The following is a 24,008-nucleotide window of genomic DNA, read 5'->3' as shown; positions in this document are numbered from 1 at the left end:
TGTATAGTCTGTGACTGTGGTTGTTCTTGCCATGAACCTGTATTGTTTTTCTGCGTTTCTCTGGGGCTGAATAAGAATACTAATTGCAATTGTTTCAGTAAAAAGTGAATGCTAGTGAGAAAAAAGTCACATAGAGGAGACTGAGTGAGAAATATCCATCCTTCTGACACCTGCTTTGCTGGTTTTGTCAGCACTCATGTGGGGCTGTACAAAAATCATGAACTTTGATGGCCTCCTGCAAATGTTCTTAAAACATTCTCACTACTTTCAATATTCTTTTCCTTTTTAATCTATCAGTGACTTCCTTTTATTTATTTCCCCACAAAACCTGTTGCCTCCAGGAGTCCCACATCCCAGAAGCAAAGGTGACCAGGGTCTTTCCCTCTAAGTGGAAATGAATTTTCCCTTTCTTTGATTCCCGAGAGAAGGAAGAATGAAGAAGGAAAGGGGAGAAAAGAAGGCACATAAGGCAATAGCAAATTCAACCCATTTTTTCTCTTGGTGATGAAGGGAGCAACAGCTTTAAGGAGACTTTAGCCCTACCTTTGGTCAAGGTGGTTGGACATCTCCTATGGATTGACATTACTGAGTTGTCATTTCAGTTATTTTTTACCATATCTGACTCTTTCTGGCCCCATTTATTTTTTATTTTGTTTATTTGTTTTTCGCAAAGATACTGGAGTGATTTGTCATTTCCTTCTCCAGTTCATTTAGCAAAAAGGAAACATAGTAACGTGACTTACTCAAGGTCACATAATTAGTGTCTGAAGCTGAATTTGAACTCATGTTTTCTTGATCCCAGGCCCAGTGCTCTATTCACTGAGACATCTAGCTGTCTCTTATTGGGTTGCAATTGTTGAGGGACCCAGTTGACTTGTATGAGACTTGCTGCTGACCTCCTTACTGTTCCTTATGCATGACACTCCATTTCATGAATCAGGGCATTTCATGGGCTATCCACATGCCTGGAATTCTTTCCTTCCTCATCATGGCTTCCTGACTCCTTCAAGTCCCACCTAAAATCTCACCCTCTGGAAAAGTCACTTCCCAATCCCACTTAATGCTAATACTTCCATCTTTTGATTATCTGTAATTTATATTCCTTATAACTAGTTTATATATAACTGTTTTCATGCTTCCTCCTCATTAAACTGTGAATTCCTTAAGAACAAAGACTGTTTTTGCCACCCTATTTATTCCTAGCATTAGCAAGGATACCAATGCGTGATAAGCATAGTAAAATCTTAAAAAACGCTACTGACTGAACTTTTGGATCTCTATATTTCCAGTCCCATATTAAAAAGTTATTTTGATATAGTAAACTATGTGACACTGTTGTGATCATATAATCCTAATAAATTTAATGAGAACTTTTAATCAATTCCTAATAATTTTAGAAATAATTCTAGATGAGAGTTGGGTTTGAAATGATTCTCTAAGAAAATTAATAGATTAAACAAAATGCGATAAGAGTGTACTTAGTTTTCTAATTAAGAAAAAACTGAAATGATACAATAATCCAAATCTTATTTATTCATTGTGATATCACTAAATTCTACTTTCCATATTTTGTAATGAAGTAAAAACAATAAATTATCAGAAGATGTAATTTCTTTTACCTATTATACAAGTTGCAAAACTTCTTTTTAGCTTTTAAAGCCCTCACAAACTGGCCCCAACTCTTTTTTCCTGTCTCGGTAAATATTTCCCTCACATACCACCAAACTCTTCAGTCTAGGCAGATTGAATTTATGTTCCTCAACTAGGATACTCCATCTCTTCCTCAAGAGTTGTTGAAGTGGTTATGCACTATGACTAGAATACAATCATCCTTCACCTCCATATTAGTGAATACCTCACCTTCTAGACAAGACCAAGAACCACCTTCTACATGAAACCTCTCCTCATCTCCCAAAAGATTAGTACCCTCCCTCCCTTCTGCAGTAATTGCATTTAACTATTTTTATATTTATTCTCTTTAAATACATTCAGAATATATTTGTAGATATATTCAGTACATATATAGATGTATTTGTCATCCTATTTATCAAAATGCAAGTTTATTATTAAAGATATTTATATTTCTACATTTAGCATAGTAGGTACTTAATAAATGCTTGTTGATTATTGATTGAGAGTTCATAATTCATATTTATTCAAACTAGTCTTGCTTCAAATAAAAATGAACAAATGTTAACTGTGAAAAATGTTTGCATCAGTTATCTTAGATATAGATAGTAGATAAATAGATAAATAGGTAAATAGATAATGCATTTATTAAGTGGTTATTAATATGCTAGGTACCATGCCAAGTACTATATGAAAACATTATTCATTGGACCAGAGAGAAAGTATATGGGGAGGGAGAGTATAAAGAGTAAGAAGAATGGAAAATTAGGAAGGTGCCAGATTTATGGCTGTCTTTAAAAGCCAAATAGAGGATTTTATATTTATATTTTATATAATATATATATATATACTATACACATATGTATATGTATATAGTGTGTGTATACATATATTAAAAATAATAGGGACCCAGTGGAGTTGATTGAATGTCAGGGAGGGAGAAGAATGAAGCAGGGATGATATAGTCAAACTTGAGTTTTAGGAAGATTAATTTGACATCTTAATGGTATATGGCTTATAGTGAGGGGAGATGAGTCCAGAAGACCAACCAATATGCTACTGGAATAGGTCAAGTGCGAGGTAATATGAGAATGTCCTGGGGTGATAGCAATTTCAGAAAAGGGAAAGGGATATTATTACAAGTGCTTTTGTAAAGATAAAATAGCAGGACTTGGCAACTGATTAGATGTGGGTTGTAAAATTATGCAGGAAAATACTTTACACTAAACCAAACTCAACTACTAATACTAAATATACTCTGAGGAGGTTATTGACCAAAAAAGCCCCATTTTTGCAAAAAAATATTCAAATATACATTATTTCTTCTAAGAAAAAGTTGTAATTAAAATATATGGCCAACAATGGACAAATGCCTGAACAAATTATGGTATACTGATGTGATGAAATCAGAGCTGTGATGGAACCAGTTGGTAATAGCTCCAAGAACCAGTTGCTAAATTTTTATTATTAATATTTATACCTTAGAAATGTGGAAACAACTCAAACAATTTCTTATTGATTATCTAGACTTAAGGAAGTAATGAAGAAAATGTTATTAATGCAAACTAAACTTAAAAGTATATATTTCCCATTGGGAGCAGATTGAGGAATAGGTTGATTGTTACATATCTACCAGCATGATATTGATTGAAGTATAATTGTACTGGAAAAGAGAACATGCTACTGCACATAGGATTCATCATTGTTTCTGCTTCTCCTTTTTATTTAATCTTTACTATAATTTCCTATTTAAAATGATATGATGTCCACCCAAACGAAGATGTACAAGTCTTAATATACACTGTTACATCACTCCCTCCATAAACTCTCTTCCTTTTAAAAAACTAAGAGCATCCTTTTATAGTTATATTCTAATCATGTCACACATTCCTCTTCTTGATCAATCTCTCTCATAAACTCTGTCTATTTGTCTACAATTCTTCCACTATCATACCTGATACAATTAATTTAGCAGTCATATTTGAACACTTTTAACTCTTCTCCATGCCCTTTAATTTTTAAGTCCTCAAGCAGATCAGTCAATATTTAGGCAAACACATTTTCTCTGTACCTTAAATTTTACTCTTTTGGGCTAGTATTTCTAATATGATTGTTTATAGACAGTAAGTCACAGAATATATTACCCATAGTTAAATGCACATAAGTATTTTTCTAATTGAATTAATTTGTAACTTAAATATGCAATTTGATTCTATTTATGTTTTCACTCACATTAACAACATGTTTTTGACACCACAGACAAATAAAGGCTAAAAGAATGATGGAAATCTATGAGGTTATTTATAATAAAAATCATGCAGGGATTCTTAACGTGGAGTCTGTGAATTTTTGTTTTAAGTGTAACGATAGCTTTATTTCATTATAATTTATTTCTTTTCTAATCCCATGCATTTTGTTTTTATGTATTATTTTAAAGGAATCAGTGGGTTTCATCAGACTACTAAATGGGTCCATGAAATGTAACTCTTGTAAAACATTATCAGAACTCTCCAACTTCTGACTTTTGTAAGGGATCCAGAGTAAGTTTCTATTTGGCTCTTGCATGAAAACTTGAATTAAATTAAGCAATAATATTTAATATTTAATGTTTAATGGGAGTAAGTAATGATCCTGTATGACTGGAAAATGCTTAGCCTATTGGCCCATATAATATTTCCTTTAAACACTGATAAAATTGTGTGGTTGATGAAGGAATATACTCTGGGTCAAAAGGATCTGAATTCAATCCCATCTCAGATTTACAAAGTGTGACTCAGAGCAAGTCGCCTATACTCTATATTAGTGGTTCCCAAACTTTTTTGACCTACCACCCCTTTTCCAGAAAAAATAATTACTTAGCCCCCTGGAAATTAATTTTTTTAATTTTAATAGCAATTAATAGGAAAGATAAATGAACCTGTGGCCATCACAGCTCCCATGGATTGCTGCAACACCCACCAGAGGGTGGTGGTGCCCACTTTGGGAATCACTGGTCTATGTGCTTCAATTCCCAACTTGTGTGAAATGAGGAAGATAGTCTAATACACAGGAACACCCTCTGGTATTCAATAATGGAAGGAAGTGTTAAAGCTCCCTTCACTACAAGTTATCCTTTGGGAGGCAGGGTGGTGTAGTCAAAGAAGAGTTGGTCTCAGAGGCAAGAAGACCTAGGTTCAAGTCCTGCCTCTAACCCATACTGATATTGTGACCCTGGACAAATCACTTAATCTTTTATTCCCCTTACACTGGTAGAGGGAGTTTCCCCACCTGGGACTTCTTTATACCAGTCTGGTCCCTATCTTTAATATTCCCCTATTGGCCCTTTTCTGTAATCAAATCCTACCTAGGCTGTCAAATTACTAACTCTCTTATAAAGGTCAATAGGAAAACAATAGGAACAGAGAAAATTATGATGGAAATTCATGTCAAAGGAAAGAAAGGAAAATGTTGCATTCAATACAACAAAGTTAAGAAGTATAACTAAGGATAATTGGCTTAAAAAAGGTAACTTTAATGAAGGCAGTTTCAATGAATTGGTGAGGATAGTTTTCAGATATCAAAGATTTAAATAAGGTACAAGTAGTAAGATGATACTGACACCATTGAAAATATTCCACTTAATTTCTTTCATATATTGGTTTGCTTTCTCTATTGCACAGTCACAACTTATTTTGAAAACAAAGCCTCAAAATGTAGTGGACTATATTCTCCAAAGATTGGAAATAAAAGATTTGAAATCTACCCTGAGGCTATTGAAAAGAATCATTCTTTCTCTAACCGTAATTTCATCAAATCACCCATATTAAAATAACCTTGGGAAATGAGAGTTTACTTCAATGCCATGTTTCATTAATATTTAATAAGGACTCTATCTTTGGACAACAGATTTTATTTTAAGGTATATTTATTAAACTTTTCAACAGCTGCTTTTTCTGAAGTATGCTGACCTTGGTGCTGTTCAGCAAAACATAAAACTGTTATGGAAGTCACAGACATGATGTTAGAATAAATAGAATTTGTTTTAGAAGTTGTCTGGCAGAGATTAGGGAGCTTAATATGTGAAATTTTCTTAAAAATTAATTGTCTTTTGAACTTAATGATTGTAATTCTGACATGCTACCTAATTACATGCTTTTTTTTGTTTTATTTTATCTTTATGTTTAATGCTTTCGAGAAACAGATTTTAAGCATTTTATCATGAGTACAAATGAATCTAAATGTTTCAACAATTAAAATTTTAAATCCAATTAGGCTTTAATTAAAACTATGGAAAAACAATATTTGAAAATACTCATTTATGCTTTTTTTTGCTATTTAGCTGATATGATTATTTAAAACATTATTTATTAGAAGATTAAGATTATAAATAGCCTAAACAAGTCAACAAATTATAAAATTTTAAACTATTTTCTTTTTTCCATTTATATTGAAATTAAATATGTATGTATATTTTGTTGTTGTTGTTGTTCAGTTATTTTCAGTTCTCTTTGACTCTCCATGACACTACTTGGGATTTTCTTGGCAAAGATACTGAAGTGGTTTACTATTTCCTTTTCCACCTCATTTTATAGATGAAATGAGGGTTAAGTGACTCCCCAAGTCCACACTTGCAGGGGACAGCAGAGAGAGCAGTATGGCACAAAGTAAAGACCAATAGAGAATAGATAAATCATGGTATAATAAAGTATGTAAAGTATATAAAGTTTTGTAATATTGCAACCCAAAAATATAAAGGACATTTGTGACTTTCAAACATCAATGCTAAAGATGAAGGGATTTTGAAGTTAGAATGCCATTTTAGAAGTATTGTTGGTTTCAACACATATACCTAGAAATGTGTCTCCCCTAAACATGTATCTCCCCACTAAATGTTGCTATGGTCTCCAGCTCAATCCGTACAGGACTCCTTAACCAGAGGACTTGGTGTTGAATTAAGCAAGAGTTCAACACACACTGCCTCTTCCAAGAAGAGGAGGCCTCTCAGGAACTAAACTCTCCAGAAGCCAGGAAAGGAGGGTCAGCTTTTTTCACTAACCCAATCTGAAGTCCAAAAGGAGAAGACCCAAAAGCAGTCTTATCAGAAGCAGTCAAGTCCCAGGTCCAAGTGAAGCCAAAGCCCAAAGTCCCAAGGCAAAGTCCCGAAGGAGAAGAAACTCCTCCACACCCCAGATTCAGGCCAAAGACCTCCTGACAGGAAGTTCAGGCCCTTTTTGTGGATCTTTATTTACATCACTTCTGGTCCCTTCCTCCACTTTATTGGGACCAATTGCAGTCTTTAAATTTGCTTAGCACTGCCCAGGAGGGCAGTGTTTGTAGGTTCCACCTCTCATCCTATAAGGGTGTTAACTCATCACAAAGGATTCATAAGTTTCTGATTGATTGAGTCAAAATAGTAGAGCTCTTTAAGTGGCTTGCAAACTCCTCCACCTAATGCCAAGTAGGGACATTCAAGCTTTTGGTTGTTTAAATTTAAAAATAGGCAAAGGGAGAGTTAATCCCATTTTCAGATACCTGTACTTGTTTTCTTATCATGTGTGTTCTTCTATGGTACCTTGTGGGAGAGGGTACTTCTTTTTTGTAGGATAGGGTGGAGATCTTTATCACTAATTTTGTAGTACAGTTTAATTGAATGTCTTTTGCTTTATATATCTGTGTCTGGCAAAATAAACCCATTGATGGGGACTTGTGAATTATAGTTTTAAATAAATGCTTCCTCATAATATACCTGGAAACTGTGATGCTTTTAGGGAATCAGTGAGTGAAAAAGTATACTAGGTAATACATACAAATATCAATTATTGCTATTATTGCTATAATTCCTATAAGTGCAAAAAATCCCCAAATGCAAGCAAATTCTTCCCCCCTTCTCCAACTTTAATGCTTCTATGAATTCTACCAGATCATGTCATAGTAGTTCTTACCAATAGAATGAAATTAAATATTACTCAAATATTATTATATTAGCATATAACATGTAAAAATAGCAAGACTAAGGTTTTCTCATTATGTTTAGACTAAGAATATTATAACTTTAAAGACATGTACAAGTAGAAATAATAGAGAATAAAGATAGTTTACTGAATGGAATTCTGACATGGTCAAACCAGTGTTTTTATGAATGGCATTTTAGCAGATGTATGGAGACAACAGAGGGAGGTAAGAGATCTAAAGTAGGGAGAGTAATTAAAAGCCAATTAAATAACCTCCTTTTAACTATGAGGTAGTAATATGTGAATACCAGCATAGAGAAGAGATCATACTTTTGATAAATATTTGTAAACTGAATTTATTCTCAAATCATTCAAAGAATATTGGATTCAACAGTGTAGCAGATTGTCTTTTTCATTATTACTAGTAAAATACCATTCTCTAACCGTGGAAGAGAAAAATAGCAATTTCTGATGATGTAGATAATGATATAAGACGAAGTAAGACATACTGAGAAATACTGATGAAAAGATAACTGATGTGAGACACAAACCACCCATAAAACTTTTCTCTTTATCTGTGTTTCTCAGTCAGTTTTGCTTCTTCATCTTTCATTCACTAGTATCAAATAACATCACATGTTTTCATAACATCAATAGCAAATATCAGTGGTTTCAATCCACTTACTTCTTGGTTTCGTTTCCAAAACTTAAGCATTGCTTCACAATGATCCTGGAAAGGACTTTAAATTTGCTTCCATATTTGTCATATTGCTATAATTCAGGAGAGGATATGTTTGTTGGCAGGGGTGAGAATATGAGAAGTAAAGTTTGATATTTGCCCAGTTGGAAATAAAGGATCATAGGACATCAAAGCAGAACAGGAGAACCTTAGGAAACTTTGGAGCTCTCTGATGGATGAGGGGTAAGTTAACAGCTATTTGCAAAGGGAGGGAGTGCTACCTGGAACTGCAGATAATCAAGAACAGTTGGAGTCTTTGTTTGGCTCCCTGACATGCTGAAGGAGTGATCTGGCAAGACAAAATTTGTTATTTCACTTGAACTGTATGAATTTATCTCTGAACATTTTCATTTTTTCCTTTGCTTCATTGCTCCCTAGAAAATGATAATCTCTTACTCATTTTTTTATTAGCTAACAGTAAATAGGTTTTTCAATTTTTTTTTCCTTCAGGTAAAGATAAGCTGATTCTCAATGCATTTTGAGAGTGTTCTCTATATATGAGTGGACCATACTATGAATAAAAGACAAAGAGAAACCTTGGGAAAAATAGCTCTAGACTTTATCTCTAGGGAGAGAGACAGACAGACAGAAAGAGACAGAGACAGAGACAGAGGCAGCCAGATAGATACAGACAGACAGATGGAGACCAACAGACAGAGACAGAGACAGAAAGCCATAAAGAAAGAGAATATATCACTAGTTTAAGGGCACTTGGAAGAAAGCAAAAAGATTTCTATGCTTTTCATTCCATACCTCTCCAATGAAAAAGATAAGGAATGTTATTCCAAATCAAATTTAAAATGATTTCTTGAAAAGGCTCCAAACATAAAATATAAAATTCTGTATAGGACAAAGAAAAATAACATCATGTTGAAGGACTCCTCAATTTCTGAAATTTATAGTTTTCCTTTTTTTTCTTAATTAACTGCTCACCACTAACAAGTGGTTCTCATATCTTACTTTTCTACCATTGGTCCCCTTGGAGTGATAGGAGAAACAGAATCTTCTGGGATAAAGATGATAAATATAAATTTCTCTGTTTATGTCTCATCATAGTAAGGAGGAGAATTTGTATCCCCCAAAGGCTATGCCAATAGACCATATGCTCTGGAAGGTCCTACCAAATTAGAAATAATTAGATCATTTAGTATCCAATTAATTTTAAATTTGCCTCTCTATGAACCCTTATAATGATTTTATTGAATTATGATCTGAAAAAATTTCATGTAACAATTTCTGCTTTTCTACATTTGTTTGCAATGTTTTTGTGCTCTCATAAATAGTCTTTGTATATGTGCTATGTGAAATTTTCTCTACACATATATTAACTTTAATTTTTATGACATTTCATTCACTTCCCTTCTTTCTTATTTATTTCTTGGTTCAATTTATCTCATTCTGATAGGGGAAAATTGAGGTCCCCCACTAGTATGGTTTTACTATCTATTTCCTCATTAAGCTCCTTTAGTTTCTCCTTTAGAAGTCTGAATCCTGTACCATTTGGTGCATATATGTTGAGCATTGCTATTTCTTCATTATTTATACTGCCTTTTATCAAGATGCAATTACCTTCCTTATCTCTTTTAATGAGATCTATTTTTGCTTTAGCTTTGTATGAGATCACAATTGCTACTCCTGCCTTCATTGTCTCAGTTAGAGCCTAAAAGATTCTGTTGCAGTCTCTTACCTTTATCATGTGTGTGTCTACCTGCCTCAAGTATGTTCCTTATAGACAACATATGGTAAGATTCTGGTTTTCAATCCATTCTGATTTCTGCTTCTGTTTTATGGATGAATTCATCCCATTCACATTCACAGTTATGATTACCATCTGTGTATTCCCCTCCATTTTGAATTTCTCTTTTAATCATGACTTTTCTCCTTTCCCTCTTACACTCCCCTCAGTGTTTCACTTTTAGTCAGTCTCTGTCCTTTCCCCTCCCTTATATTACTCTCCTTCCCACCACCTCCCTTCTTATTCCCCTTTAACTATAGGGACTCTTCAATGCTGCCCCCAAATCTCTCCCTCCCTTGTATTACTCCCCTTGCCACCACCCTGTTCCTTATTACTCTTCTACTTCTCTATGGGGCAAGAGACATTTCTATACTCCAATGCATCTGACTGTTATTCCCTCTCTGAACCAATACCAATGAGAGTGAGGTTTAATTATTACCTTTCAGCAATCTCTTTCTCTCTTCCATTGTATTGATCTTCACACCTACCCTGACACCCAATGCTTCTTTATGTAAAATTAAAATATATTTTATTTTTCACCTCTTTTTTTTACCCTCTTTTCCCTCTTTTCCTATTTGTCTTAGTATTATCCTCTTTTTCACCCCTATTTTTAAAAATATTTTTGACGTATCCTAAACAGCTAACACCTCATTATATATATTTCTTTTTTATTATTAAACCCTTAACTTCTGTGTATTGGCTCATAGGTGGAAGAGTGGTAAGGGTGGGTAATGGGGGTCAAGTGACTTGCCCAGGGCCACACAGCTGGGAAGTGTCTAAGGCCAGCTCTGAACCTAGGACCTCCTGACTCTAGGCCTGACTCTCAATCCACTGAGCTACCCAGCTGCCCCCTATATATATTTCTTCTAGCTAATATGTTAATGATAACAATTTTCAAGAGTTACAGATACCATCTTTCCTATAGGAATACATGCCATTGGATCTTATTGAATCCCTTAATTTTTTTCTCTTTCTTTCTCATGCTTTTCTTGAATTCTATATTTGGGGATCAAATTTTCTGTTTAAACCTGGTGATTTTTTGAAGAATGCTTGGAAATCTTCTATTTTTTAAGTGACCATACTTTTCCCTGAAAGAATATAGTAAGTTTTGCTGGGTAGTTGATTTTTGGTTGTAGACCCAGTTCCCTTCCTTTTCAGATATAGCATATTCCATGTCTTCTGGTCCTTCAATGTGGATGCTGCCAGATCATGTGTAATTCTCACTGAAGCTCCATGATATCTGAGTTTTTTTCTTTGTAGGAGCTCGTAGTATCTCTCCTTAACTTGGAAGTTCTTGAAGTTGGCTCTAACATTCCTAGGAGTTGTCATTTTGGAATTTAATGCAGAAGGTGTTCTGTGGATTCTTTCAATCTCTATTTTACCCTTTTGTTTAAGAATACCAGGTCAGTTTTCTTGGATAATTTCCTATTGTGTGATGTCTAAGATATTTTTTTGGTCATGACTTTACGGTAGTCCAATAATTCTTAAATTGTCTATCCTGGATGAATTTTCCAGGTCAGTTGTTCTCTCAATGAATTATCTCATATTTTCATCTATTTTCTTCATTTGTTTTATTATTTCTTGGTGTCTTCATGAAGTCATCCACAACCATTTCATTCTCCTCTTCTTTTTGGTCCATTTTGCTTTTCAAGTCATTTTCCCCTTCTGATTTCTTTGCCTAATTTTCAAGCAGATCAATTTTGGCTCTTGTTGCCTGTGTCACTGTTTCCAGATGACCTTTTTGTTTTTTAAGCTATTATTTTCCTTTTGCAATTTTTCTTAAACCTGTGTTATTTGATTTTTAAATTCCTTTTTTGAGCTCCCCCAGCTCCTTCTTGTTTTTTGCTTGTTTGTTTGTTTGTTTTTGAGGCTTTGCTTGATGTTCCTGGATCTCATTAATCTTCCATTGATTCTATTCTCTCATCCTTACCATTATAGAACCTTTTAATTGTTGCTTTCATTTTTTCCCTCTTCTTTACACTTTTTATTTATTTTTTTACTTTTGTTTATTTTTGCTGCCTTATGGATTATGAAATTACTCTTCTGTTGATTTATTGAACTAGTGTTTGAACTACTGTGCCCTGAGGCTGAATCTTCTCTTTTTTCAATCCTCTGCTATTGTACAGGATTCAACTGGTTGAGCTAACAAGCTCAGCTAGCCTGCTTTTGCCAAATTCTTTGCTGTAGCTGGCAGGGCTAAGGGTGTCCATCCAGGTGCCCCCCCCACTTCCTCCTTGCCAGCCTCCTTGTCAGAGGGTAGATCAAAGACTTTCCCTCATGGCTGTAGCCTCTGCGTGGGGCTCAGATAGCCTACTGGTCTTAAACAGAGGTCTTACCATGGTGAGTGGGGGATGGTGTTCAGTCAGCCAATCTCTCTGTTATTCCAAGAAAAATGACTTGCTGAACCTACCTTTGAAGTTGTGTTCAGAAGGAGAGTTCCATGACTTCTTCTTTTTGGATTCAGATTTCTGTTTTCTTTGAAGCATGTTTTAATGATTGGTATGGAAGGATTGTCAGAGAGGTTTGGGACCTTGGTGCTCCTAAACTGCCATCTTGGCTCTGCCCCTTCTATCAAATTAGAAAGGCTTCAAGGCTGTACCAGATGTTAACTTGTATGCTTATTGTACAATCACCTTGATTTTTTCAAGGATGTTTTTGGTTTCTGGAATATTCATTGAAGAATAAATGAAGGGTTTTCTGAGTTGAAGAGTAATACAATCAGAGTTGTGCACTGGAAAATTCTTAGGCAATAATGTGAATCATGAGATTGAGAAAGGATAGACAGCACATAGAAATACTTGCTAAGAATATTCTAGGTGAGAAGAGAGGAGGTACCAAACTACATGTTTGAAGAACATGGGGAAATTATTTTGTAAAATAACATATTATGCCTAATAGGTAATAATACACATTTGTTTTTTTTAATGAGAGTGAAAGAGTGAATTTTGAGAAAGAAAATGTTGGTTTTTTCCCATACATCCAAACTTTGATAAATAATTTGGTAAATTATGTTATTTAAAGGAAAATGACTCAAGAAAGATGAGGGAGAAAATGGAAAGATTGTCATAAAAGTTCCTATATTCTATATGAATACATAACAATTTACTTGTGAAAGATGTACATACATAAATATGTTAGAAAAGTATTTATATTCTACATTCAAGTATATTTAATTTATGCCTAATATACACATAACACATAAATATAATATCCCAATTATGTTCCCTACATATTCTATTTAATAATCTCCTCATTCCCTTTCCTGTTTGTCATTTTGAATAAATCACTCCTGTTGACATTTGAATGTCTTTAGATTAATTGTTTATTAGTTTTTCAGTCCAATGATATTCAAATACCAAGGACATTTTTAAAATAGCCTGAAAATAGAAAAGTATATGTATAGCAGCTTTAATAAGACAACTATAAACACTTATAAGAATCAGTAAAACTGTGTCAATCAATTTGAGAACACCTTTCAGTGGTGCAAGTCACAAGTCCCCCACATTTTTTTATCCTATGTAGTTCTTACCCTTATTTTTAGTAAGTAATTCAGAGATGACCAACTAATGTTTTAGAGAACTTTCTCTGCTTCTTTAAAGACTTCTTGGATTGCTATTGGCCCACATTCTTTCTTAGGCCTCCAGGTCTTGATTTCTTTTTAGATATGAGTTATGGTTAAAATACATGAAACCTAGTTTTATTCATTATGTTCTTTTCACTATCTTTTAGTAGAAACATTTTATTCATGTTTGACATATAGCATTCCCAGGAGAATACTTGGGGCAACTCAGTAATTCACTGAATATAACACCAAACTTGGGATCAGAAAGATCTGAATTCAAATCCAGTCTCATATATTTACTAACTATGTAACTGGGCAAGTCACTTAGTGTCAATGTATCTCAGTTTGTTCATCTGTAAAAATGGGAATAATAATACTGTTTACCTACCAGAATTATTATGAGGATCAAATTGGATAATTTTTGGAAAGCCCTTAGTACAATACTTGGTACAAAGTAGGTATTATATAAATACTAGCTATTAATATTGGTGCAAAAAGATTGGGATTTGTGGCAAAAAGTCATTTTTGGTCTTTGAAATTGCTAGGTACCTTCTCAAATGTAATTCCACTTAATATGATAAAACAATTTTGATAGTCCTATTTTGTATATGAGATGCAGTTTGGCATCTGTCCCTTAGACAAATATGCCATGTATTTATAGGAAAAGAAGAGAAGGAAGGAGAGGAGAGGAAAGGAGAAGAGAGAAATGAACAGAACAGAACAGAAGAGAACAGAAGAATGGGAGAGAGGAAAAGTAAGGGAAGCAAGAGAAAAGAGATCCAGAGAGAAAGAAAAAGAATGAGGAGAAAAAAGAGATAAAGATACAGAAATAGAAGCATAGAAAGGAGAATCAACTAAATAGAGGAAGATGAAGACATAAAGACAGAGAAACAGGATTAAGAGGGAGAGATAGGCAACCAGAGGTAGAAAATAGAGACAGAAAGTCAGACAGATAAAGAGATAAAAACAGAAACATAGGAAAGAGAAAGTAATTGAAGGGAGAGTCACCCAGAGACAAATAGTCAGGGAGAAAGAAGGTGGGGAAGAAAAGAGAGAGAAAAAGAGGAGAAAAGAGAGAGGAGTAAGAAAGACACAGGGAAAAAACAAATAGAAAGGAGAAACAAACAGGAACCGAGATTAAAGAGATGAAAGAGACTGAGAGACAGAGATAGAGACAGAGACAGAGACAAAGATGAAAGAGAGACAGAAACAGAGACTTCATCTTTCCAGAGAAGGGGAAAAGTGTCTAAAAGAATATTTAGTTTCTAGATTATAACATGTAGTTTGATGGACCATCTATTATTGAGCTGAGCCATCCATAGCTCACAATCATTAGGCATCACTGAAATGCTTATTATACTAATATAAGTTATGTTGGCTTTAATGATATCAAGAAATATTCAAGAGGGAGACACACGTGCAAAGTATTTGTCACTATAATGAAGGATGTCCAAAGTAAAATCCAAATGTAGCAGTGATTCTGATATAGAGGGGAATGCCAGATTCTCTTGCTAATTGATGATATAATATTGATTACCTTAAGTCGAAGGGTCTCCAAAATATCATAGGTAATATTCAAATTCACTATTTCTTTTTCTATCATCTATTTATGCATATATTGTAGTTCAGTTGTTTTACAGTCTTGTACAGTTCTGTGGATGTAGTATTATATTACAATTATACATACATTCATATACCTATAACGGGAGTGATTAGACTTGTGTTTTCATTGATATCAGTAGCTTCTGGAAGAGGAAGCTAAGCTCTCTCTACTAAAGTACCTCCTTTATAATTTCTAGAATTTCTAGTCTTAAATAGCTGAGAGGTCAAGTCACAGAGTCTGGAAATGCCAGAGGCATGACATAAACACAGGTCCTCCTGATTCTAAGACTATTACTTTATCCACTATGCCATGCTGCCTCACACATAAGTACTTTATTATATGTGTGTATATAAAAAATATAAAATGTGTATATGTTGTATATTTGTAAATATGTCTAGATATACATGTGTGTATGTATATATTCTATATGTATATATTTTTGTGTTATATGTGTATATATATCAGTAAATGTGTATGTGTGTATACATGCAGTTATCCCTTCCCATTGTAGGGTTTAGGAGTGTTGTACCCCTGCAAGCAGGAAAATCTACATACAATTTTTGGTCCTCCCTATCTATCAGAGATCTAAATTCTTTATTTTTCTTTTATGGCATTTACAATAACTTATATGCATTTATGAATTACTAAAATGTTTAGGATATCTTTACATTTCTAGACTTCGTGTGTCATCTACTGGCTTTCATGTTCTTTTCAGAAAGCTAACTTTTTTATTTATTTTAACTTTAAAAAAGAAATTCTGTATATTTATTGTATTAAAAGATAAAATATTTTGATATTATGCATCACTATGAATATATTTTTGCATTTCTGAGTTGTCTAAACTTTTTCCGTGTCATCTATTGTTCTTTACCTGTCATCTGCAGCTTCCACTAACTCTCAAAAAATTCTCATTTAATTTCTTGCGTCAACCTGTGATATGATGGGGAAAGTCTCAGTGTGAAGGTATACCTGTGTGTATACACACATATACATATAAATACATATATATGTTTGTATATATATATAATATGTACTATACAGTATAAGTCTAGATGGTCCAAGAAGCAATTGCCACTATGGGATTATTTCACAGAACTCTAGAACATGAGTCTTTGAAGGGACTCCAGAAGTCTGTCTGACCAAAACGATCTTCTTTAGCAATGAGGTGACCTCCAGTGGCAAGGACCTTACTATCTTATAAGAGAGACCATTGTAGCTTTTAACAGAACCAATCGTTAATAAGTTTTCCTTCATATTTAGTGAAAATCTGACTGTCTTTAATTTTATACCCCCTTGTTCTTAGATCTGTCTTCTGAAACAAGCAGAATACATCTAATACTTCTTCCACATAACATTCTTTAAAGTTTTGGTAAATACTGCATTGCAAGATATTTAATTTGGGCCATGATCTTTGTTTTTCTGACACTTTTTAAAGTTTTCTATTGAACATTACATTGAGGCACATATTGTGAATTTAGTTTGCAAGTTATAACGCTAATAATGGACATTTAAGAATAATATATGTGCTTATGCTCTCTAATTGGTAAATGGTTCACTAGCAAGGCAAATCCAGAGTTTGAGAAAAATAATCTAATTGCTGTTGTAGTAAATTGTATTTTTCAAAAAAATAAATCATAAAGAAGATTGTAAGGGTGGCACATAATCCAGAATTATTATGTTTTTCTGTGATTCATTATAATACATAATATTTCCTCACTGTACTCTAGAATCTTATGTGATGACTGATCAACAGTGCTTATAAATTACATATTTCCAAATAAACTCACATACTCCATTGCTACTTACAGGATCAAAGGAAATAAAACACTCTATTGTACTATTTTGCTTCAAGAATTCAATTTGGGAGAGGGTAGTAATTCCCTTTCTCTACTGAAGATCAACCTATAAAAGATCATTTCTACACTTAGAACAAAATAGTAATCATGAATAATCATTACAATAATTAATATTTGATTAGCACTTAACATGTGCTAGATACAATACTTATTTGATTTTCCAACCCTGGAAGAAAGGTGCTATTATTAACCTCATTTTACAGTTGAGGAAACAGAAAAACCTGAGCTAAGTGATTTGCCCAGTATCATACAGATAATAATAGTCTAGACCAAAATATGAATTCAGGTTTTCCTGACTCCAGGTCCAGTGCTCTGTCTACTATGCTACCAAGTTGCTCATAACATATGTTAATTTTTACATCTATATTACAAACATTTTTCATGACCATAATTTTATATGGGTATTTGAATCTTTAAGGTCCAAAACAATAAAGGAAATATGCTGGTCATGAGTCTTTTCTGGTTTCATTCCTCTGGAGATACAAACCAAGAACCTAAGAATAGTAATGCTTTCTCAGAACAAAAGTCAGACACTCTGGTTGTAAGAAGTAGGCATAAAATTACTATTGGGAACACAAAAGAGAAAATCATGTCAAAGGCTTGTTACATACAATGGAAGGATTATATATTAAACCACCCTTTACTTCATTGAACAATAGGCTCCTTTCCTCTCCACCACCACCTCTACCAAGTTTAAACAGGTAAAGACTATGTGGTCCTGAGAAAGCCCATGTAAAGACTATCTGAGTCCATGCCAAATGAGTCCCTCAGGGAAAGGAAATGACAAAGTCTTACTGGCTCTGACAGTGTTTTTTTGTTTGTTGTTGTTTCTGAAATAGTCTTGATTTATCTACAAAAATCCATTTCCAATTTCTGGCATTCTTTGTTAGATCATTGAGGAAAAAACAAAGCTGTATGGTATTCATGGCCCAGGCATGCTGTACATTGACAGATAAATCTGAAAATGAAGCTAAATATAGTGGTTCTTTAGTACTTGCCATTAATTTGTTCCAGAAGGTAGTTTGAGTACCAAAAAGGTTGAGTATCAGATGAATTTTTCCATTAAGGAATAATGTAAATTAAATTAATCCATTCCAAACATCCAGAAAACCTAGTTTTATATAAGGCATTATATGCATTAATGGAGTTGCATTTACTAAATAAACATTAATAATAAAGGGACATATGAAACAATAATTAGATTAGGCAAAATATTTTTTAATTTAATTTTAATTGTATTGAGAGGAATTTGTGGTCTAAGGGGATGAAGAGGAAGAGAAATATTATTGTCTAGAAGAAAAATCACCTTCCATAATAATTAAGGGCAACTGTCCTTCTGTTGTCCTTCTGTACAGTTTTTTTCCTGTCCTTTCTCTTTTCTGTTCCTTTTTACCACTGAGTCCTGCTTGAGATTCAGCAAGTGTAAGCTTCCCAAAAAATCTATCCAATGATGTTTGTTTTTGTCTGCATTTCAAAAGTCCTTTAAAGAAGGAAATGGTCTAGTCACTTAACGAATTTACAATTCTAATTGTTAAAGTCTTATCAGGGTGATATTTTTCAACAAAGATTTGCATTTCTACCCATTTTTCACACATTTCTTTGAATAATGAAATGGGGGCATCCTCCTTTGCTTCCTTCTCACCTGAAGAAAACTCTATCATCCATTAGTTGCTGCTCCCTTTGAAGTTCCTGTAGCATCTTGGTATTGGTTTCTTCTTTATATTCCTGAACTAACACGTGATCTTTAGTTTCTGCTGAAGTGATCATGATGCCAACAAGTTCTAGCAAGAGATTCAAGTGCCAAGAAAACATGATAAAAGGCAACAATTGTTTCTCACCAAAAGTGTTGAATACCAAATTTTGATGATCCCAAACTGTCAAGTACCAAAGTTTGCCTTTATTTTGCTTCTTCATTCAACAAAGGCAGATTTGACCTTGTTTGGTTCATATGTGTCAACACTTCCTAGTATATGTGTTAGTTATTCTCATGATTTTTTGGAAAATTCTGGTTAGGACTGAATGGGAAATGACAGACTTGGTCTCTTTTCTAGAGATTTAAAGTGGGCTCATTGCTCCATGTCTTGTTGTTTGAATTGATGTAAAGCTCTAGAAGTAAATGGATTGGAAAAAAAGAAGGAGCTTAAGAGGGGAGGGCAAATGGCTTAGAACAGTCTGAAATTTTTGTTTCTCTAAAATTGACAAACTTAATTTTCTGGGTTTTGAGTTGAGAGGAGGTGAGCACAAAGATCCACATTTAAAACACAATATTATTGATATGTGGAACTTCACTATCAATAAGGTTTTAAAAGCTTTAGGGGACAAAAACAACTCATTCTGTTCAGGTTTTTTTTTTCTTCTTAAATTGCATGGACTCACACTGATTTTCTCTGGACCCATCGGGAATTATCACAAAGCATCACTCTGGGACACCACAGTTGCTACGGGAACTAGCATTGAAGAACTGCACCAGAAGGGTAATATTAGTGTTGAATTTTTGGTACAGACAACAAATTCTACAATTGCTTTGCAAAATTACAGTTATTTTATACAGTCTTCCTTAATTATAAGCCGTCAAGTGTTATTTCAATGTCAGTGTGGTTCTCAACACAACTGAAAGTAAGGTTGAGCTATTTCCCTTGCCCTGTAATGGACACAATGAGAGTGTCAGACCTCTACGCAAATGCCCATCCTTTATTTTCCAATAATATGAATGATAACTTCATTTTTGTTATTTATACTTCTTTGAAAAATCAATAAATGAATACTATTGAACTAAAGTATTCCTTTCTGCTCAGTTTTACAGATTTAAAAGTATATAAAATTTAGGACAGGGAAAACCTCTATAGTCATCTAACTATCCAGAATCCCAAGATTTCATTATGAAATGTACCCCTCAAAATACTTAAGAGATTCTTTGTATCTCCTGTACTCCAATGACTCACCTGTTTATTTGAGGTGTCCTGGCTTACCGGCTGTGGACCGATATATAAATGCAACACTCAGCACCTGAGCTGTGAACACAACACATTCAGTGTGGACAAGGAGTTATAATAATACTTAAGAGTTAGTACCCTGAAAGCAATCTCTTGAGGACATAGCCTGAGAAGAATTTACAGTGATTTCCCTCTGAATCTAGAGTTGGGAGAAAACCATCCTGATGTGATGGATGCTTCCATCTAATATCCCATCCATCTGACTTTGAAAATGTAATACATATCAGCCATGGAATCGGATTAATTTAAATTACTACAATTTTGATCAGTAATTTTCTATTTTGCCCTTATATTAATTGCTTCCAGAGTCCCCATGAATATGACTAAGCAGTAAAAGTTTCCAATTCCTCTTAAATCAGAGTGTTTGAATCACTAGTCTCCAACTGTGACCTGGGGCAATGGATAATAAGTCTTTCTTCTACCTTTAGTCTGTGTCAAAAACACAAAGCTCTGAAGTCTCTTGTTCTGAAGGTGAACTTTTATACCCTCTAGAAATCTATTAGCAAGGAGCAATATGAAGGTGATGACATCCTACTATTAAAAAAATAAGAACGAATGTGTCTGAATGATTTAACTCTTGCAGGCTACTGACACCTTTCAGTGTAAGTCAGTTCTCACATAAAACTCTAATGATCTTTCTGGCATCTTTCTTATAAATGTGGATTATTAATAGAATTTTAGCTTATTGATTTAACATGCTGAATAATCATTCTTAAATGGATACATAATGCTGCTTGAGCTAAATAATTGATAGTATGAAGAATTGCTGGGAAAACCTGTGACAAGCCAGGAGAAGAAGGAGGATGCTGCTGAAAGAGGCCCTGGCAGAAAGATATAGATGTAGTCAGTCGAGGCCAGCACTGGCAGGCCAAGAATATCATATGATTAATTGCTCTATTATTTCCCACTTGGTGTAGAGAAAGAAAAGAGAAAAGGTTAAAAAACAAGTGGCTAGGAGATGGTGGGAAACAGGGCACTTGACGGTTTAGATGTGAAAAAGATCATAGGTCTTCATTATAATAACAACACTTAGATCTTTACATTTTTTAAAATATTGTATGCATATTATCTCTTGATGTACATACTTACATAAGTGTGTGATGCTTTTCCCAATAGGATGCAAATTTCTTTAGGACACAGAATGTTCTATTTTTGTCTTTGAATGCCAGCACCTAACACAGTGCCTGGTACTATTGGTGAGTAACCAATTATTGTTTATTGATTGATCCCCCAACAATCCTTAGAGAGATAGGTGATCTAAATATTATCAAACATTTTTCATATTAAGAAACAAGGGCTTTTCAGAGATTCAATAATTTGACATCTTCAGAATGTCAGAATGATGAGTTGACTTATCTTCTTTATTCGTTCTAGAAAGGAACTTAAAGTTAATCTGTCACTGATCCTCTTCATTTCACAAATGGGAAACTGAACCCTGGAGGGAACATTTTTATTTTAAAACATTGCCTTTGCTATGTTTATTTTGAGACTCACTTTGCACCAAAACTATTTGAAAACCATGCATATTTCCCAAGAGCCACCATCATTTTGAATATGAGACATTTTGAGGAAAAGGTGCCGTCTAATCCTGTCATTTCAGAAAAGAAAAATAGCAGTTGGGAGGTGATACCAGTGCCTGAGCAGATTGCTTCTTCCCTATGCCAAACAATTTTACTGACAGGAAATTTTCTGGATTCTAGTTTTTAGGCACTGATGTACATGGCAGAAGGCTACTTTCTTAGTCTTCTATGTATTACTGAAAATAGAACTGTTTTAAACATTTTAAAGTAAACATACTTTCGGTTTGTGGTTGAATTAAATAATTATAAGGCATTTAAAAGCACTTAATATGTATGAAACACTGTGATAAGATCTAAGGAAGAATGCAAAAATAAAGAAAATTTCTATCAAAAGCATGCATTCTAATAGGAAGAGAAAACACAAATGGTATAACTGTGGAGAGGAAAAGGAATTTCATTTTGAAATTACAGAGATGGTGAATGGTGCCACAGAGTAGTAGAAGGACAAACTCTTTCTGGGATAATTAAAAAATGGATTTGATTATGGATCAAACTGAGGGAGCGTAGCAGAGGTAAAGAGTGAAATGTGGTCATAAAATACATGTAAGATGATGGCTGGGAAGTAAAGTGAAGCATGGCTAGAATCAGCAATCAGAATAGCAGGAATCCAGGGTGATGGTGGGGAAATGGGAAAGTGTTACATCCTCCAGGGTAAGTAGTTTCTGTTCTGTGAAGCAAGGCAAGAGGAGAGATAGCCAGGGAATTTCTAAAATTTCATCTTCATTATTAACATTTTCCTTATCACTTTAAAAAATAGATGAGCAACAAAACCCCAAATCAAACCCTGATATTTAGTGTTTGACAAATTCTAAAGTATAAATGCCCCCACTGAAATTTAACTATCACCTGGTATGACTGGCTTTAGCACATACTGAGTCTGGTTATCTCTCTTTGGGTAAGTTGCTGTTAAATTCCATAACTGATGGTTGGGGACAGGGAAGGAAAGGAAGGGGGTGGAGGGGAAGAGAGAAGAAAACTCTTCATTCCAACTTGTGGAAGTTTCCCTTATCAAAGTTCCTCTGAAATTTGAATATCTCTAATTCTTCAAAGTTTTGCTCATTTTTTGCTAATTTATTTTCAATCAAATTGTTCCCTTTTCAATTTCATAAGATATTTTCTTTCTCCTCTCTCAATGGGATGAAGTCAAAGAGAATCTTTACAGTCACTATAGTTTCTGATTGGCAGTTTGTGATTATATTGGAGACCTTCTGAGACTACAGCAACATGATAGATAAGAACCTCTCCCTTACCATTTTTTTAAATTATTACTATTTTGTTTTCATGGACTTCAGGTAAAAAAAAATCTTGGGGCAAGTCACTATCCTGGTATTATTCTTTCCTAACTCATGTGGGGAAAACTATTGCTTAAATGGATTAAAAATTGATTTCTACAAATGAGTTCTGTCACTGGAACCAGCTGATCATTCTAGATACACTGGGAATATCTTCAGGAAAACTCTAAGAATAAACAAAGAGGATTCATCCTGTTCACATATGATTTCTTGATTTCTTCTGCTAGTGCTTTATATGTTGAGAGCTCTTTAATCTATAATTTTGAGGTTAGGAACATGGGTCATGATAACATTTATTAAAATAGCATGAATACTTAAATTTTTATTGTTCAAGGTAATATGTGGACAACATTAGACCTCATTTGCTCTGATTCCAGGATAGTTTATTTGTTGAGTTCTCAATGATATTTTGAGGTTATTTTTAAAATGAAAATTTGTTAACCATTAGCTTATGAAAGATTACTATTACTGCTTAACTGGTAAATAATTCTCATCATTTGATTATATTCCTAGGTATTTGGTAGATGTTTTAAAACTGTTATTTTATCTTATATAGATTTTACCATTTTGATTAAAAATTTGCATTAATAGTCTATGGTCCTTGAGGACAAGCTCAATGTAGATAATTTTTGATAAAAATGATCTGATTTTGAATTACTATAAAAACTTCTATTACTATAAACAAATACAACTGACAATTATTTATTTTTTACTATTAATATTGTTGTTGTTTGTGAATAATAATAGTAATATTCTTTCTTTGTCAATGATGTTTAGATAAAAACAATCCTAAGACAAGCTCTTAATCCTTTATATTCAATTTTTCGTTGACTATTGCAAGTATGAATAAAATAATTTTTTCAACTGATTAAATATATCAGGATATAAACTCATCATCTGAAGGCTCACTAAAAGCATTCTGAGTACAACTCCTGTAATTGATCAAACAGCAGTGATATGAACTTCACTACATTCCTAAATAATTATTATCTCTTCATCCAAGTCTCTATATGTCAATAGCTTTTTCCCCTACAGAGATTAGGTATTCCAAGTATTGAGAATGTTTCCATCCAAAATCATTGTTCTTAA

Source organism: Gracilinanus agilis, chromosome 1 (genome assembly GCF_016433145.1).
Source record: "Gracilinanus agilis isolate LMUSP501 chromosome 1, AgileGrace, whole genome shotgun sequence".
Lineage (NCBI taxonomy): Eukaryota > Metazoa > Chordata > Mammalia > Didelphimorphia > Didelphidae > Gracilinanus > Gracilinanus agilis.
The sequence above is the reverse complement of the archived record's forward strand: the minus strand, read 5'-3'. Positions refer to the sequence as shown.